This window comes from Mesoplodon bidens (assembly GCF_964165515.1).
Source record: "Mesoplodon bidens genome assembly, chromosome: X".
In the NCBI taxonomy this organism is placed as follows: domain Eukaryota; kingdom Metazoa; phylum Chordata; class Mammalia; order Artiodactyla; family Ziphiidae; genus Mesoplodon; species Mesoplodon bidens.
This window is the reverse complement of record NC_138163.1, coordinates 23,236,701-23,251,404: the sequence shown is the minus strand read 5'-3', so window position 1 is coordinate 23,251,404 and position 14,704 is coordinate 23,236,701. Positions and strand designations below refer to the sequence as shown.

The window sequence follows — 14,704 nt, the reverse complement described above, 5'->3', positions numbered from 1 at the left end:
GGAGAAGATAGACGTGACTGGTCAAGTTGGTTCCTACCATAGAGACTTTATTATAGCACAGTGGAATGGCGAAAGCTTGCTCTTAAAAAGTCACACACATCTGATTAAGAATCCCAGCTCTACCTCTTATCAGCTATTCAATCTTCAGCAGATTACTTAATATCCCTAAAATACATTCAGAAAGAACTCTGTCTATCCACATAACTTCTGTTTTTCATATACCTGGGTTGATCATTAATTTTCCTTTTTTTCCTGTTCTTCATTTCTTTCTTTCTTTTTTTAAACACTGCTTTCTAAGACATTTCATCAGCTTTATCTTCCAACCCTGTTATTAAGGTTTAAAATCCTCTTGTCATTTTTTAAAAATTGAAGTATAGTTGATTTACAATGTTGTGTTAATTTCAGGTGTACAGCACAGTGATTCAGTTATACATATACGTATATATATATATATATATATATATATATATATTCTTTTTCAGATTCTTTTCCATATAGGTTATTACAAAATATTGAGTATAGTTCCCTGTGTTATACAGTAGGTCCTTGTTGGTTATCTATTTTATATATAGCAGTGTGTATATGTTAATCCCAAACTCCTGATTTATTCCCACCCCCTTTCCCCTTTGGTAACCATAAGTTTGTTTTCTATGTCTGTGAGTCTCTTTCTGTTTTGTAAATAAGTTCATTTGTATCTTTTTTAGATTCCATATATAAGCACCTATTGTCATATTTTTAATTCCTAAGACCTCTTCTATTTTCTCAAAAGTCCTTTAAAATTTCCTCTTCTTGTCTCATGGCGGCAAAATCTTCTTTAATTTCTCTGAAGATCATATATTTTCTTGGTAAAGTTTTCTTCTGAGCTTCAGGGATCTTCTCTAAGGGAGTAGCCCTCCCGTCTAATGTGGAGGTCTTCAAGGGGAGTTGTTTGGCTCTGCAGGTCTATCAGCATCTCAGGCTGACTTTCAACCAATCCTCCTGGTGTTAGCCAGTCGTTCACCCCTACTTGTAGAGGTACCTGGCACTACAAATTCCTGAACCTTTTTGGAGCTCTGTGGTATAAAATATATTTTTTAAAATATTTATTTATTTATTTATTTTTGGCTGTGTTGGGTCTTCATTGCAGCACGTGGGATTTTTCGTTGAGGCACACGGGCTTAGTTGCCCCACAGCATGTGGGATCTTAGTTCCCTGACTAGGGATCGAACCCGCGTCCTCAGCATTGGGAGGTAGACTCTTAACCACTGGGCCATGAGGGAAGTCCCTTGTGGTATAAATTGAGTTGCCTCTCAGCTTTCCCTACTGATGACTTCGGATACAGTTTCCCACTTTCTACTAACTTGGTTACTATTTGTCTGTCTGCTATCTGGTTTCCAAAATTTGCTGTTAATGTCTTCTCCCCTGTATCCCCCATCCTTTTGTATTTATGCCTTTTAAAAATTCCTTTGCTATAATTTTATCAGGGTTTTGAGGAGGGAGCAGAGCTAAATGTGTGAGTTCAATCTGACATCTTTATCCTAAAGTCTTTTAATTCTTCACGTCTTTTGTATCCTTCAGGTCTTTTATATCCATCCTTTACATTTTAACCATCACCACATTGTACAGATTCTTAACACTTTAGTCTCCTTGCCTCTAGTATCTCCTCCCTTAGATTTGTCCTTCGAAATTCTGTAGGTTCACCTTCCTGGAAAACTGCACTGTGTACCTCACAGCTTTGAGTGTAAAAACCCTTCAGTTGCTTCCTGATGCTGACAGGATAAAGCCTACAGTCCTTAACCTGACTTTCAAAGCCTTCCACAATCTAGCCTCTGCCCACCTTTTCAACTTCATCTTTTAGGCTTTCAGAAACACTCACATCCATACCCACCCACAGCCATATTCAGCTTGTAGCTGTGATCAAACTTGTCTGGCACACATACAAGCACAGTAGCTGGGCTTGCCTGGGGGTTTATCCAGTAGACTTAGGGGTTGACCTGCTGATTTTGAATGACTAATTTAAAACTCTGTTTTATTTTTTTGGAAAATTTAAATTATTTTATTATAAAAAGTTATACAAAATAAACCATAAACACAACAGTGAAAAATAAAATTTAAACAGAGTTAAGCCAGTCCATAAAACATTTCAAATGAAAAAGTAATAATAAAAACCTTATCAGCTCATTTGAAATTATTCATCTTTAGATATATGACGCTTTATTTCCTAGACTTAAAATAGTGATCTCATTACGCTTAGTTAGGCTGTGAAATATTACATAGCATTTTTTTTGTATTTTTTAGTTTTTTTTTGTGGTATGCAGGCCTCTCACTGTTGTGGCCTCTCCCGTTGTGGAGCACAGGCTCCGGACGCGCAGGCTCAGCGGCCATGGCTCATGGGCCCAGCCACTCCGCGGCATGTGGGATCTTCCCAGACCGGGGCATGAACCCGCGTCCCCTGCGTCGGTAGGCGGACTCTCAACGACTGCGCCACCAAGGAAGCCCCCCAACCTCACTTTTTAAAACTGTCATCACCATTAGAAAAGGTCCCAGCCAGCCCTCTGGTCCTAAGCTACAGCGTGAAGTAGAGCCCCTCAGCCAACCTGTAGATCTCTGAGAAGAAACAGTTGTGTTAGGATGCTACGTTTTGTGGCTCTTCATTGGGCACCAGGGAAGTCCCTGAACATGTTTTCTTAAATCCCCTAAATCCCTCTTATTTTGGTAGTTTAATGTGACTCTCTAAAGGTGACAAGAGAGTTTAGGGAATGATTATTATATACATGATGTCTTAGAGCATTTTTTTCTTGCGCTATAAGAATAAAGGTAAAAAATATATAATTATGTATATATTATACTTAGCTACTCATTCATTCTGTGGTACATTTTGTCATAGAAAATCTGCAACAGTCATTAATGAAACATACATTAATAGGCATATAATGTGTATATTTTTATTCCTTAGAAAATGTTTTGGGGGCCCCCAAGACCACCCACATGTTTGGTGACTCACTAGAAGGGCTCACGGGACTCAGGGTATAGATGTCTTCTTGGCTAGGGTTTGTTACAGCAAAAGGATACACAACAGGATCAGCAAGGGAAAAAACACAGGTGGAACCTGGAAAAAAATCCATGTTCAGTCTTCATATGCTTTCTGTCTCTCATGAGGGGACACACCAAGCATGCTCCTTTCTCCAGCAGTAAAAAAATTCAGGAATATATGTGCAACGTGTCTGCCCAGGGAAGCCCATTAGAGACTCAGCATCCAAGGTTTTTATTGGGAGCTAGTCACATAGGCACCCTCTGCCCAGCAACTCCCAAAATTCCAGGCTCCCAAAAGGAAAGCAAGTGTTCACCATAAATCACATTGTTTGTACAGTCTAGGTAGAGTAAACCAGTCTCATCAGTCAGGGAATGATTAAATGCCAAATTCCCAGATATAAGCCAAGAGTCAACCTTGTAAGCAGACCCTTCTAAAGATAGCAACCTCAGACCTGCCATGTTAACTCTTTTCTGCACACTTTATCCCCTTGGCCCTTGACCACAGTGCCTTTATGGTAAAATTACTATCAGGAAGGGCCCATTGGGGCAGGATGAGACTAACCTGATTATTGACCTCAGTCATGCCTCCATGGGTCCTGAATTTAGCCAGTTAAAACAAATCCTATTAACCATAAAGATCTGTCTTAGAGAAACAAACAGACTTATAGAAAAAGAGATCAGGTTTGTGTTGACCAGAGGCAGGGGTTGGGGGGAGGGAGAATTGGATGAAGGTGGTCAAAAGGTACAAACTTGCAGTTATAAGATAAATAAGTACTAGGGATATAATGTACAACATGATAAATACAATTAACACTGCTGTATGTTATATATGAAAGTTGTTAAGACAGTAAATACTAAATTCTCATCACAAAGAAAACATTTTTTTCTGTTTCTTTAATTTTATATCTGTATGAGATGATGGGTGCTCACTAAATTTACTGTGAAAATAATTTCATGATGTATGTAAGTCAAATCATTATGCTGTATAACTTAAACTTAGATAGTGCTGTATGTCAGTTATATCTCAATAAAAATCCCCGTAAAACTGAAAGGGTAAAAAAAGGTCTATCTTAAATTTCTATATTAACCTTTTTTACCTGGCCTGAGGCATCAATTCAGGCACAGCACAACTCTGGCCAGTAAACTGAAGCTGACCTGAAAGCCTTCCAGGGCTGAGGCAGCATCTGCAGAGAAAGGATGCACACATTAGAAGTACAATCCCCGAGGGCACACATCATCCCCCTGGAAACCAAGGGTTTATCATTGTTAGGGCGCCCCAAGCAGGATGTACATTAGTCAGACAGTACATATTATATTAAATTTCTTATAAAACTTCCCCCTTTATTTCTTTTAATCCATAATCCTACAGAGCCTATTTTATGTTTCTTGTTATTACAATAATTGCTAACCCATGGACAGTTAGGATTTCATCTAAAAACTTGATTTTTCTACCTCTTTTTGCAGGATTATCATTGGTGGTGGAGAGCCCTTTTTACCAGCAGCTTTACAGCTGTTTACCTTTTTTTGTATGCAGTTTATTACTTCTTTACCAAACTTCAAATCACGGGCATTGCAAACACCATTTTGTACTTTGGGTACACGATGCTCATGGTCTTGATTTTCTTCCTTTTCACAGGTGAGCACAGAATTACTTTGTGTATTTCAGATTCTCTAAAAAGACTTGGCAATATCCATAATATAATAAGCATCAATTAACAATTAATGGAAGGAAGAGGGAACAAAGTCATCATGTTCATTTTTATGCTTTGGAGATAAAAGATTGCAAAGCCCAGGGAGCTGGAGGGACCTTATGTACTTAGCTGTAAGACTGTCTCTTGTGAATGTTTTTAAACAGTAGGGATGTGTTCCAAAGCACAGTAAGGGTTATGTGTAATCACCTTTGAATAGCTCCCAAGCATAAAAAATTAACCGACTTGAATAACTTTTAAATGAGTAAAATTAGATTAAGTCAATATAAGCAATTATAGGTGAGGAACAAGATGTATACTTCTCAGGATTACTCATTTGGGATTGTTATTTGGGTTCCGCTGCGATGGAAACTTTTGTTTAAATTAATGCTTGAAGCAGGTGAAAAAATGGCATGGTTTCTAAGATGATCCAGTTGGAGAAATAATGAAGATGGAGAGCTTTACTCCCTTTCTAACCCAAGGGAAGCAGCGGTCCACCGCTACCTGCCTCACTTTGTGTGTGTGTGTGTGTGTGTGTGTGTGTGTTACGCGGGTCTCTCACTGTTGTGGCCTCTCCTGTTGCGGAGCACAGGCTCCGGACGCGCAGGCTCAGCGGCCATGGCTCACGGGCCCAGCCGCTCCGTGGCATGTGGGATCTTCCCGGGCCGGGGCACGAACCCGTGTCCCCTGCATCGGCAGGTGGACTCTCAGCCACTGCGCCACCAGGGAAGCCCTGCCTCACTTTTAAGTTCTGGTTTTAGCTCAAGTCATATCACTTGTGTAGATCAGTTTGGAACATTTCAAATATTTTTCTCCGATTTTAACTCTCAGCCTCAACAAATATGCAAAAATTAACAGTGGAAGTTTGTCAGAAATCAAAGCCTTAAGACATATGTAAACATTATCTGAGAAACTGGGCATCTTGGTTGGTGGCTCCTTTCTGTGCTTTTCGTATACTGCTGCTCTCAACTCCTCAGTAAAGAGAAGACTGGGCAGGCCTTCTCTCATCTCTCAGCCACCAGAAGTTCTATTTAGGGACCTCCCTGGCGGTCCAGTCGTTGGAACTCTGCTCTTCCACTTCCACTGCAGGGGGCCCGGGTTTGATCCCTGGTTGGAGAACTAAAAAAGTTCTATTTAAAACCGAAGGCCTGAGAGTGTCTCATCATTCTAGTCTACCAGCCTCCTCATGTTTGTTTTTGAGGTTTTTAAGCTTTTTACTGAAATATGCCTGCAGAAAAGTGCACACATCATAAGTGTAGAGCAGTGAGCACAATCTGTAACTGACACCCATGTTAATTAACAGTACGTGATCTGCACACCCAAAGCCACTGTTGGGCCTCTTTCCACTCACCTTCCCCAAAAGGCAAACACTATCCTGACTTTTAACAGCATCGGTTAATTTGGCCTGGTTTTGATTTGTAGGTAAATGGAATCATACGAGATCTACTATTTTACGTCTGGCTTCACTGGGGTCTGATTTCTTTTTCTCAAGATTGTTTGCGAATTTCATCCATATCGCTGTGCGTACATGTCGTCTCTGCCCCTTGTGTGTTCTGTTTTGGGTTTCTCCTCCTGTGGGTTACTGGCTTTTCTATTTGTGTAATGTGCAGTTAGATGGATTATGTTTTCTTTTCTTCATTACCTAACACTTTGACTCAGGCTGCCTTTTTCTGGGAGTCTTATATTACAACAACTTCTTTCAGAAGTTAGATGTCATCCCAAATGGTCACATTGCTGACAAAAATCTGTGCCCTTTGGTTGGCTCCACCACTTGAATCGCTTCTGTCACTAATATGTGACTCTCTAAGGCTCTAAGTGGTCTCTTGCCAAATCTAAGGCCTTTCCCTGGTCTTCATCCTCCTTGGCTTCTTAGCTAAACACTATTCAACACCTGTTCTGTGAAATTCTCCCAGCATGATTGGCATTCTTCTTCTTGTACCACGCTGTGAATTCTTTTGTTTTCCTCCCTCTTCCTGTCACCTAACTCTAGCCTTTATCAAGGGTTCAGCTTTCAGCATTTCAGCCCTTTCTTTCTACACTCTCCCTTTTAGAGCTTATTTAGTCCCAGGGCTTCACTTATGTCCTCAGTGCTGACAGCTCCCAAATCTGTATCTCTAGTCATAACCTCTCTCCAATTATATTCTGAACATTTGCATGTCGCATTGGTACTGCCAACTCGACATGCCCCAGAAAGTCAGTGTAGCACTTCCTTTCCCCCCAACGGACTCATCTTAATTTCTCTCTTCCTTTGACCATCATCTCTAATCTCTCATCTCCTTGGCTTATTTTGCAGGAATTCTTAACATAGACCTTCCATGCTTTATAGTTAATTAATTACAACTCCCCTATTTATTCTTCTTCAGAAGCTTCTTATTCTGTCTTACACTGCGTGAGACCCTGAGCTAGGTGCTGGGGACATAGTGGTGAAGAAGACAGGTAAAGTCCCCTGCTTTTGTGGATCTTATATTTTAATGGATGGGGAACAAAGAAGGAATTATGGGTTTGATGAGCTTTGTGAAAGAAATGATATTGAAGAAGAGGTGGATAATCAAGTGTTTCAAACAGAGGTGACAGCATGTTCAAAAGTCCTAAAGTGAGAAGGAGTATGACATCTTCAAAGAACACAGAGAAGTTCAAGATGGCAAGAGAAGGAAGGTGGCACTGGGTGGCAATAGTGATTAGAGACATAAGGAACTAGCAGATCTTACCAGGGTCTTAAAAACTCTACTGTACTAGGGAATTTAGATTTTATTTGTAGGAATGATGGGACGTTGAGGGGGTTTAAATAGGGAACTAATGTGATAATATCACTCTTCTTCTTTGAAAGCTTTAATAGTCCCATACTTCTCTATCAAGGTCTAAACTTACCTTGGTGTTTGGGCTCCTGTTCTGCCTGCTCAGCGTATTTTCTAAACCTCTTAAACTGAACCATTTACTGAGTTTAGGCGTGTCTCCTCCTGACTTTTTTTTTAAATATATATTTTAAAAATTTCTTTATTTTATTTATTTATTTTTGGCTGCATTGGGTCTTTGTTGCTGCGCACGGGCTTTCCCTATTTGCAGCGAGTGGGGGCTACTCTTCGTTGTGGCACGTGGGCTTCTCATTGCGGTGGCTTCTCTTGTTGCAGAGCACAGGCTCTAGGTGCATGGGCTTCATGAGTTGTGGCTCGTGGGCTGTAGAGTGCAGGCTCGGTATTTGTGGTGCATGGGCTTAGTAGATCTGCGGCATGTGGGATCTTCCTGGACCAGGCCTTGAACCCGTGTCCCCTGCATTGGCAGGCAGATTCTTAACCACTGCGCCACCAGGGAAGCCCTCCTCCTGACGTTTTTAGCATGTCTCCCCACCTAACTTGGAATCTCCTTGAGAACAGAGACCACATCGTATGCCTATTTTATATCTTTTATAGTGCTAAGCACATGGTTCTTCTTGAATTACATTGAGCATGAAAGAGAGGAGATACCATTATGGTATAATGTTTCCCTATCTATTTTATTTTATTTTAAATTAAAAAAATGTTTAGATTGAAGTATAATTGACATACAACATTGTATTAGTTTCTGGTGTACAACATAATGATTTGATATTTGTATATATTGCAAAATGATCACCACAATAAGTCTAGTTAACATCTGTCATCATACACAGTTACAAAGTTTTTGGAGTAGATGAGAACTTTTAAGATTTATTCTTTTAGCAACTTTCAAACATGCAGTACAGTATTATTAATTATAGTCACTATGCTGTACATTACATCCCCACGACTTATTTATAACTGGAAGTTTGTACCTTTTGACCCGCTTCACCCATTTTGCCCACATCCTCTCCCCACCCTCCAGCCTCTGGACACCATCAATTTGTTCTTTGTATCTATGAGCTTGGTTGGTTTCTTTTTTTTCTAAGATCCCACATGTAAGTGAGAGCATGCGGTATTTGTTTTTCTCTGTCTGACTTACTTCACTTAGCATAATGCCCTCAAGCCCATCCATGTTGTCACAAAAAGCAGGATTGCATTCTTTTTTATGGCTGAATAATATTCCATTGTATACATATACCACATTTTCTTTATCCATTTATCCATCAGTGGACACTTAGGTTGTTTTCATATCTTGGCTATTGTAAATAATGCTGCAGTGAACATGGGGTACATGTATCTTTTTGAGTTAGTGTTTTCATTTTCTTTGGATAAATACCCAAAACTGGAATTGCTGGATCTTACAGTAGTTCTATTTTTAATTTTTTGAGGAACCTCCATACCATTTTCTATAGTGGCTGCACCAATTTACATTCCCACCAACAGTGCACAGGGTCCCCTTTTCTCCACATCCTCGCCAACACTTTTTATTTCTTGTGTTTTTGATAATTGCCATTCTAACAGGTGTGAGGTGATATCTCACTGTGGGTTTGATTTGCATTTCCCTGATGATTAATGCTGTTGAGCATCTTTTCATGTACCTCTTGGCCTTCTGTATGTCTTCTTTGGAGAAACGTCTATTCAGATCTTCTGCCCATTTTTTTTTTGTAATAAAATGCTTACATCTATTGTAACAGCCCTAAAATCTTTCTGGAGGGTGTATATTTTTTTTCCTTTCCAGTTTTATTGAGATTTTTATTGAGGTATAGTTGACATACAGCACTGTATAAGTTTAAGGTATACAGCATAATGATTTCATGAAATTATGATCACAGTAAATTTAGTGAATATCCATCATCTCATATAGTTACAAAATTGAAGAAATAGAAAAAGATTTTTTTCTTGTGCTGAAATTTACTTTCAGCAACTTTCATATATAACGTACAGCAGTGTTAATTATATTTATCATTGTACATTAAAACCCTAATACTTATTTATCTGATAACTGAAAATTTGTACCTTTTGACTGCCTTCATCCAATTCCTCTTCACCCACCCCTCACATCTGGTAACTACAAATCTGATCTCTTTTTCTATGAGTTTGTTTGTTTGTTTGTTGAAGTATAACCCCTCACATCTGGTAACTACAAATCTGATCTCTTTTTCTATGAGTTTGTTTGTTTGTTTGTTGAAGTATAATTGACCTACAGCACTGTGTTAGTTCCTGGTACACAGCATAGTGATTTGATATTTCTATCCATTTCAAAATGATCACCATGATAAGTCTAGTTACCATCTGTCACCATACAAAGGTTTGCATAATCATTGACTATATTCCCCACACTGTACGTTTCATCTCATGATTTATTTATTTTGTAACTGGAATTTTGTATCTCTTAATCTCCCTCACCTATTTCACTCCTCCACCTACCCCTCCACCCCTGGCAACCACCTGTTTGTTCTCTGTGTCTATGACTGTTTCTATTTTGTTACGTTTGTTCAATTGTTCCATTTTTTAGATTCCACATACAAATGAAATCATACAGTATTTGTTTTTCTCTGTCTGACTTATTTCACTTAGCATAATACCCTCTAGGTCCATACATGTTGTCCCAAATGGCCAAATGACAAGATTTAATTCTTTTTTTATGGCTGAATTTTATATATATATATATATGTGTATATATATATACACACACACACACAAACATATACCACATCTTATTTATCCATTCATCTATTGATGAGCACTTAGGTTGCTTCCATATCTTGGCTACTGTAAATGATGCTTCAGTGAACATAGGGGTTCATATATCTTGAATTAGTGTTTTTGTTTTCTTCAGATAAATACCCAGGAGTGGAATTGCTGGATCTATTTTCATTTTTTTCAGGAATCTCCATACTGTTTTCTACAGTGGCTGCACCAGTTTACATTCCCACCAACAGTGTACAAAGGTTCCCTTTTCTCCACATCCTCACCAACACTTGTTATTTGTTATCTTTTTGATGATAGCCATTCTGACAGGTATGAGGTGATATCTCATTGTGGTTTTGACTTGCATTTCCCTGATGATTAATGACATTGAACATCTTTTCATGTGCCTGTTGGCCTTCTGTATGTTTTGTCTTCTCTGGAAAAATGTCTGTTCAGATCCTCTGCCCATTTAAAAAACTTTTTTTTTTATAATTATTTTTTTGATGTAGACCATTTTTTTAAAAGTCTTTGTTGAATTTGTTACAATATTGCTTTTATTTTATGTTTTGGTTTGTTGGCTGCAAGGCATGGGGGATCCTAGCTCCCCGACCAGGGATTGAACCCTCACCCCCTGCGTTGGTAGGCAAAGTCTTAACCACTGGACCAGCAGGGAAGTCCCACTCTACACATTTTTAATTGGATTTTTTGGGGGGAGTTTATTGCTATTGAGTTGGATGAGTTTTTTTAAAAATATATCTTGGATATTAACCCCTTATCAGATATATGATATGCAAGTATTTTCTCCTGTTCAGTAGGTTGCCTTTTCATTTTTGTTGATGGTTTCCTTTTCTGTACAGAAACATTTTAGTTTGATGTAGTCCCACTTGTCAATTTTTGCTTTTGTTGCCTTTGCTTTTGGTGTGAAGTCCAAAAAAATCATCACCAAGACTGATGTCAAGGAGTTTACCTCCTATATTTACTTTTAGGAGATTTATGGTTTCAGGTCTTACATTCAGGTCTTTAATCCACTTTAAGTTGATTTTTGTGTCCAGTTTCATTCATTTGCGTGTGCCTGTCCTGTTTTCCCAACACATTTATGAAAAGACTATCCTTTCTCCATTGTATATTATTGGCTCCTTTGTCATAAATTAGTTGACCATATATGTGTGGTCTTATTTCTGGGCTCTCTGTTTTGTTCCATTGAGTTATGTATTTGTTTTTATGCCAATACCATACGGTTTTGATTACTATAGCCTTGTGATATAGTTTGAAATCAAGGGACGGATACCTCCAACTTTGTTCTTGTTTCTCAAGATTGCTTTGGCTATTTGGGATCTTTTGTGGTTCCATACAAATTTTAGGATTGTTTGTTCTATTTCTGTGAAATTACCACTGGACTTTTATTTTATTTTTATTATTATTATTATTTTTTGACCATGCTGTGCAGCATGTGGGATCTTAGTTCCCTGGCCAGGGTTCAAACCTGCGCCCCCTGCATTGGAAGCACAGAGTGTTAACCACTGGACCACCAGGGAAATCCACCACTGGACTTTTGATGTGTTGTGATTGGAGAATTTAGCCTATTTACATTTAATTATTGATAGGTATGTCCTTATTGCCATTCATACATTGAATCTGTAGATTCCTTTGTGTAGTGTAGACATTTTTACAATATTAATCTTACAATTCATGAGCATAGAATATCTTTCCATTTATTTGTGTTTTCTTCAATCTTTCATTAACATCTTACAGTTTTCAGTGTAGAGGTCTTTCAGTTTCTCAGTTAAATTTATTCTTAGGTACTTCATTCTTTTTGATCAATTGTAAATGGGATTTTGTTTGTTTGTTTGTTTTTTGCGGTACACGGGCCTCTCACTGTCGTGGCCTCTCCCGTTGCGGAGCACAGTCTCCGCATGCGCAGGCTCAGCAGCCATGGCTCACAGGCCCAGCCGCTCCGCGGCACGTGGGATCTTCCCGGACTGGGGCATGAACCCATGTCCCCTGCATCGGCAGGCGGACTCTCAACCACTATGCCACCAGGGAAGCCCGGGATTGTTTTCTTAATTTCTCTTTCTGATAGTTCATTATTAGTGTATAGAAATGCAACAAATTTCTATACATTGATTTTGTATCCTGAAACTTTACTGAATTCATTTATTAGTTCTAATAGTTCTTTGGTGGAGTCTTTAGGGTTTTCTATACATAATATCATGTCATCTGTAGATAGTGACAGTTTTACTTCTTCCTTTCCAAATTGGATACCTTTTATTCTTCTTCTTGCCTAATTGTTCTGCCTAGGACTTTCAATACTCTATTAAATAAAAGTGGTGAGTGTGGGCATCCTTGTCTTATTCCTGATCTTAGAGGAAAAGCTTTTTGCTTTTCACCTTTGAGTATGATGTTAGCTATGGGTTTGTCATACATGGACTTTATTATGTTGAGATACGTATCCTCTATACCCATTATCATTATGTAGTGCCCTTATTAGCTTATTACAGTCTTCTTTAAAAAATCTATTTTGTGTAAATATAGCTACCCCAGCTTTCTTTTGGTTTCCATTTGCATGGAATATCTTTTTTTTTTAATCCCTTCACTTTCAGTCTGTGTGTCCTTATGTCTGAAGTGAGTTTCTTATAGGCAGCATATAGATGGGTCTTGTTTTTTATCCATTCCAGCCACTGTATGTGTTTTGATTGGATAATTTAGTCTATTTACATTTAATTATTGATAGGTATGTCCTTATTGCCATTTTGTTATTTGTTTCCTGGCTGTTTTTTAGTTCCTCTGTCCCTTTCTACTTCTCTTGCCTCTTCCTCTGTGGTTTGATGACTTTCTTTAGTGTTATGCTTAGATTCCTTTCTCATTATCTTTTGTGTATCTCTATAGGTTTTTGCTTTGTGGCTACCATGAGGACTATATATATTGGGTTGGCCAAAAAGTTCATTCGGTTTTTTCCATAAGATGGCTCTAGTAGCGCTTAGTTGTCTTTAACTTCATTCGAAACAGTTTTGTTAGATTGTATCGTGACAGCTGTCATAGCATGCATTTAAAAAAAAACTTATCAAAATTGCATTTTCAGGGACTTCCCTAGTGGTCCAGTGGTTTAGAATCCGCCTTCCAATGCAGGGGATGCAGGTTCAATCCCTAGTTGGGGAACTAAGATCCCACATGCTGCAGGGCAACTAAGCCCGCACACTGCAACTACTGAGCACGTGAGCCACAACTAGAGAGCCTGCATGCTGCAACTACAGAGCCCACCTGCTCTGGAGCCCATGCAACACAACTAGAGAGAAACCCATGAGCCGCAACGAAGATCCTGCATGCTTCAACTAAGACCTGACACCGCCAAAAATAAATAAATAGTTAAATAGTTAAAAAAACCTGAATTTTTTTGTAGCCATTTTAATAAGGAAGATGGAAGAAAAAAAGCAACATTTTCAGCATATTATGCTTTATTATTTCAAGTAAGCTAAAAACGCAACTGAAACGCCAAAAAAGATTTGTGCAGTGTATGGCGAAGGTGCTGTGAATGATTGGATGTGTCAAAAGTGGTTTGTGGGAAAAAAAAAGTGGTTTGCGAAGTTTCTTGCTGGAGATTTCTCGCTGGACAATGCTTCACGGTCAGGTAGACCAGTTGAAGTTTATAGTGATCAAATCGAGACATTAATTAAGAACAATAAGCATTATATCATGCGGGAGATAGCTGACATACTCAAAATATCCAAATCAAGCGTTGAAAATCATTTGAACCAGCTTGGTTATGTGAATCGCTTTGATATTTGGGTTCCACATATGTTGAGTGAAAAAAACCTTCTTGACCGTATTTCTGCATGCGATTCTCTACTTAAAAGTAATGAAAATGTTCCATTTTTAAAACAAATTGTGACGGGTGATGAAAAGTGGGTACTGTACAATAATGTGGAACGGAAGAGATCGTGGGGCAAGTGAAATGAACCACCACCAACCACACCAAAGGCCAGTCTTCATCCAAAGAAAGTGATGATGTGTAGATGGTGGGATTGGAAGGGAGTCCTCTATTATGAGCTCCTTCCAGAAAACCAAACGATTAATTCCAACAAGTACTGCTCCCAATTAGACGAACTGAAAGCAGCACTCGACGAAAAGCGTCCAGAATTAGTCAACAGAAAACGCATAATCTTCCATCAGGATAACTCAAGACCACATGTTTCTTTGATGACCAGGCAAAAACTGTTACATCTTGGCTGGGAAGTTCTGATTCATCTGCCGTATTCACCAGACATTGAACCTTTGGATTTCCATTTATTTCGGTCTTTACAAAATTCTCTTAATGAAAAAATTTCAATTCCCTGGAAGACTGTAAAAGGCACCTGGAACAGTTCTTTGCTCAAAACGATAAAAAGTTTTGGGAAGATGGAATTATGAAGTTGCCTGAAAAATGGCAGAATGTAGTGGAACAAAACAGTGAATACATTGTTC

The 14,704-nt window shown here is 38.7% G+C and overlaps 1 pseudogene across 1 annotated transcript in view; it reads left to right on the top strand.

The window, feature by feature from the left end:
- LOC308609283 (transmembrane 9 superfamily member 2-like) overlaps window positions 1–14,704 on the top strand; it is a 92,139-nt pseudogene that overhangs the window by 62,455 nt on the left and 14,980 nt on the right. Inside the window, exon 13 of the transcript in view lies at window positions 4,477–4,648. The product of the transcript in view is annotated as a transmembrane 9 superfamily member 2-like (transcript). The remainder of the gene's footprint in view (window positions 1–4,476; window positions 4,649–14,704) is intronic.